The sequence below is a fragment of the Cryptomeria japonica genome, unplaced genomic scaffold (assembly GCF_030272615.1).
Source record: "Cryptomeria japonica unplaced genomic scaffold, Sugi_1.0 HiC_scaffold_555, whole genome shotgun sequence".
NCBI lineage: Eukaryota > Viridiplantae > Streptophyta > Pinopsida > Cupressales > Cupressaceae > Cryptomeria > Cryptomeria japonica.
This window is the reverse complement of record NW_026729364.1, coordinates 52,355-57,191: the sequence shown is the minus strand read 5'-3', so window position 1 is coordinate 57,191 and position 4,837 is coordinate 52,355. Positions and strand designations below refer to the sequence as shown.

General features: G+C 62.0%; 1 non-coding gene across 1 annotated transcript; it reads right to left on the bottom strand.

Moving 5' to 3' along the window:
• Positions 1 to 1,564: 1,564 nt before the first annotated feature.
• LOC131872330 (5S ribosomal RNA) lies at positions 1,565 to 1,683 on the bottom strand. Its single transcript, XR_009370493.1, has one exon. It is a non-coding gene; the product is annotated as a 5S ribosomal RNA (ribosomal RNA).
• Between the last annotated feature and the right edge of the window lie 3,154 nt (positions 1,684 to 4,837).

Below are 4,837 nucleotides of genomic sequence, written 5' to 3'. Positions count from 1 at the left end.
GGTGGGCACCATGGTGCGCACCAAGGAGCGCTCCGAAGTGTGCTCCAAGGTGCGGCGTGCACGAAGTCGGAGCCCGGTTTGCCCCGGGTGCGCACCTCGCGTGCACCTTCGCCGCGGTGGGCACCATGGCGTGCACGAAGTCGGAGCCCGGTTTGCCCCGGGTGCGCACCTCGCGTGCACCTTCGCCGGGGTGGGCACCTCGGCTGGGTTGCGCGCCCTGGTGCGCACCAAGGAGTGCTCCGAAGTGTGCTCCAAGGTGCGGCGTGCACGAAGTCGGAGCCCGGTTTGCCCCGGGTGCGCACCTCGCGTGCACCTTCGCCAGGGTGGGCACCTCGGTGCGCACACCTTCTCAATGTTTTCTTGCCTTTTCTGGAAATTGGTGAAGGCAGCGCATCAAAGGTGCGCACCTCGGTGTGCTCCGAGGTGCGAACCCGAGAGCGCTCCGAGGTGCCCACGAAGTCGAAAGTCGGGTTAATTGCATTGTTTTCCCCGGGTGCGCTCCGAGGTGCGCAACATCGGCGCGCACCAAGGAGGGCTCCGAAGTGTGCTCCAAGGTGCGCACGATGGCGTGCACCTCTGGTGCGCACGATTCGGAGCTCGGTTTGACCGGGGTGCGCACACCTTGGCTGGGTTGCGCACCTTTTGTGCGCTCCAAGGTGCGCACGAAGTCGGAGCTCGGTTTGCCCCGGGTGCGCACCTTCGCCAGGGTGCGCACCTTGATGCGCACGCCTTGGCTGGGCTGCGCACCTTGGTGGGCGCCATGGTGCGCACCTTTCGTGCGCTCCAAGGTGCGCACGAAGTCGGAGCTCGGTTTGCCCCGGGTGCGCACCTTGGTGGGCGCCATGGTGCACTCCGAGGTGCCCAAGATTGGTGCGCACCAAGGAGCGCTCCGAAGTGCGCTCCAAGGTGCGCGCGAAGTCGAAAGTTGGGTTAATTGTCCGGTTTGCCTCGGGTGCGCACCTTGCGTGCACCTTCGCCAGGGTGGGCGCCTTGGTGCGCACACCTTGGCTGGGCTGCGCACACCTTGGCACCCGCGTTTCCTTCATTTTAAATTTTTTTTTTTTACAATCTCTCAAGTGGGAAATTCTATAATCTCAACTTTTTTTGCCTTTTCAGGAAACTTTTGAATGGAGCGCATCATTGGTGCGCTCCGAAGTGTGCTCCAAAGCTCTCTCCAGCTGCGTGCACCTGCCCCGGCCGCGCACCCGGCCCCGCCCAGCTTCGCTCACCTGTCCCGGGCGTCTGGTGCGGAACCTTAGAGTAAGAAACATCACCGTGCACCTTGGCCAACGTGCGCGACTCGACCGAGCGCGCACTGGCCGAGGTGCACACCGATTTCACCTGGGTGCGCGCGCAGCACCTCGGGCGCACCGGGGTGCGCGCACAACGCCCGGGTTGCACCGTGGCCTGTGTGCTCGGGGCGCCTCGGGTGCGCGCTCGGTGTCGCCCCCGCGCGCGCGGTAGTGCGGGCAGCGCACCCCGGCCCGGCCCGGCCCCGACGAGAACGCAAACGGGCAAAAGGTTTATTCAAATAGCATTGCGATGCCCGGCGAAAAACTAAAAAAGGGTGCAACACCGGGACTTCCCGGGAGGTCACCCATCCCAGTACTACTCCGGCCCAAGCGCGCTTAACTGCGGAGTTCTGATGGGATCCGGTGCACTAACGCTGGTATGATCGCACCCGTTATGAGCTTGTCGCAGTGTGTACTTAGCAAACCGCGACCCACGTGCGAATCCACCCCGGCCACCCACCCCCGTCGAGGTGCACACCCTCCCTCGCGAAGTGCGCCCCGTTCGCCAAGTGTGAGCCCTGCCCGGGTGCGCGCACCTTGCTAGGGCGTCGGGTGTGCACCCGGCCCGGCCTACGTGCGTGCACCTGTAGGGGGCGTCGTGTGCGTGCAGTGTCCCGTCTGCAACGCGGTGCCCACACACCACCTCGGGCGCAACGACCTGCGCTCACATGTGGGCCGAGTGCACCTTGGTGCATGTTCGGGGCGCCTCGGGTGCACGCTCGATCTTGCCCCGGTGCACCAAGGCGCTCGGTTTGCCCCGGGTGCGCACTTGGTGCAAGGTGGGCACCCAAAATAGGGATCAAGCACCAAAACACAAGTTTCGGGATGCAAAATGGGACCCAAGGACCACAAATGCGTTCCAAGACCCATGATGGGTCCACGAGAACAAAAATGTGTTCCGAGACTTAATAAACAAATATTGGGTTTTAGGAGAAGAAACATGCTCTGATGCCCAAAACGAGAATCGACCCCGAAAAGGCCACAGGCCAAAAGTGGGATGCGAGACAAAAAAAAATGGGACCCGAGGACCAAAATTGGGTTCCCAGGTCGAAGACAGGGCAACCGGACAAGAAACGACCTCTAAGGCTCGAAATGAGTCCCGACGACTAAAACTTGACAAGAAGCACCCATCAGGCACCCAACTCGACACCCATGGGATGCCGACCCACCCGGGCTTCCACCTAGCACACCTTGGCACCCACCCACCCTCGCACCCAACCTCGCACCCAACTTAGCACCTTTGAACCCACATTGGCACTCACCCTGACCCTGGCACCTTGGAACCCACATTGGCACTCACCTTGACCCTGGCACCCACCTTTGCACTCACCTTGGGACCCACCCTGGCTCCCACCTCGGCACCCACCCAGACACCCACCTTGGTTCCTTGGCACCCACCTTGGATCCTTGGCACCCACCCCGACACCCACCTTGGCACGCAACTTGGCTACTTGCCACCCACCTTGGCTCCTTGACGCCCACCCCGACAACCACCCCGTGACCTACCCTGGCTAGGGTTGGTGCACACCCACCCTGGTGCCCACCTTGGCACCCACCCTATGACCCACCTTGGCACGCACCTTAGTACCCACCCCGTTACCCACCCTAGGACCCACCCCGTGACCCACCTTGGCCAGGGTGGGTGCCTTGGTGCGCACAACTTGCCTGGGCTGCACACCAGGGCGGGCTCAAGATGGCACCCGCGTTCCGTTTTTTTCACTATCTTTCAAAACGGAAATTTTAAAATCTCATTTTTTTCTTTTTTTTGCCTTTTCTGGAAATTAGTGAAGGCAGCGCATCAAAGGTGCGCAATGCTGGTGCGAACCCGGGAGCGCTCCGATGTGTGCTCCAAGGTGCGGCGTGCACGAAGTCCGAGCCCGGTTTGCCCCGGGTGCGCACCTCGCGTGCACCTTCGCCGGGGTGAGCACCTTGGCTGGGTTGCGCGCCCTGGTGCGTACCAAGGAGCGCTCTGAAGTGTGCTCCAAGGTGCGGCGTGCACGAAGTCGGAGCCCGGTTTGCCCCGGGTGTGCACCTCGGGTGCGCACCTCGCGTGCACCTTCGCTGCGGTGGGCACCTTGGCTGGGTTGCGCGCCTTGGTGGGCACCATGCAGTGCACGAAGTCGGAGCCCGGTTTGCCCCGGGCGCGCACCTCCGCCAGGGTGGGCACCTTGGTGCGCACAACTTGCCTGGGCTGCGCATCAGGAAGGGCTCAAGATGGCACCCGCGTTCCGTTTTTTTCACTATCTTTCAGAACGGAAATTTTAAAATATCGTTTTTTTTTGCCTTTTCTGGAAATTAGTGAAGGCAGCGCATCAAAGGTGCGCAACGCTGGTGCGAACCTGGGAGCGCTCCGATGTGTGCTCCAAGGTGCGGCGTGCACGAAGTCGGAGCCCGGTTTGCCTCGGGTGCGCCCTGGTGGGCACCATGGTGCGCACCAAGGAGCGCTCCGAAGTGTGCTCCAAGGTGCGGCCTGCACGAAGTCGGAGCCCGGTTTGCCCCGGGTGTGCACCTCGGGTGGGCACCTTGGTGCGCATGCCTTGCCTGGGCTGCGCACCAGGGCGGGCTCAAGATGGCACCCGCGTTCCTTTTTTTTCACTATCTTTCAAAACGGAAATTTTAAAATCTCATTTTTTTTTGCCTTTTTCTGGAAATTAGTGAAGGCAGCGCATCAAAGGTGCGCACCTCGCTGCCCACCACGGTGCGCAACGCCGGTGGGCACCCGGGAGTGCTTCGAAGTGTGCTCCAAGGTGCTGCGTGCACGTTGTCGGAGCCCGGTTTGCCCCGGGTGCGCACCTCGCGTGCACCTTCGTCGGGGTGGGCACCTTGGCTTGGTTTGCCCCGGCTGCGCTCCGAAGCGGGGTTATTGGAGCGCCGCCTCTTTTTTTGTCGGAGCGTTTGGTGGGGTTTCTCGCATTGGCTCTTCCGAGGCCCGGTTGCCACCCTGGCGCGCACGAAGTCGGAAGTAGGGTTAATTGCCCGGGTGCGCACCTTTGCCAGGGTGGCACCTTACCTGGGCTGCGCACCAGGGCGGGCTCAAGATGGCACGCGCGTTCCGTTTTTTTCACTATCTTTCAAAACGGAAATTTTAAAATCTCCTTTTTTTTTTGCCTTTTCTGGAAATTAGTGAAGGCAGCGCATCAAAGGTGCGCACCTCGCTGCCCACCTTGGTGTGCTCTGAGGTGCGCACCCGGGAGCGCTACGAAGTGTGCTCCAAGGTGCGGCGTGCACGTTGTCGGAGCCCGGTTTGCCCCGGGTGCGCACCTCGCCTGCACCTTGGCCGGGGTGGGCACCTTGGCTGGGTTTGCCCAGGGTGCGCTCCGAAGCGGGGTTACTGGAGCGCCCCCTCTTTTTTTGTCAGAGAGTTTGGTGGGGTTTCTCGCATTGGCTCTTCCCAGGCCCGGTTGTTGGGTGCGCTCCCACCCTGGCGCGCGCGAAGTTGGAAGTTGGGTTAATTGCCCGGGCGCGCACCTTCGCCAGGGTGGGCACCTTGGTGCGCAAACCTTGGCTGGGCTGCGCACCAGGGCGGGCTCAAGATGGCACCAGCA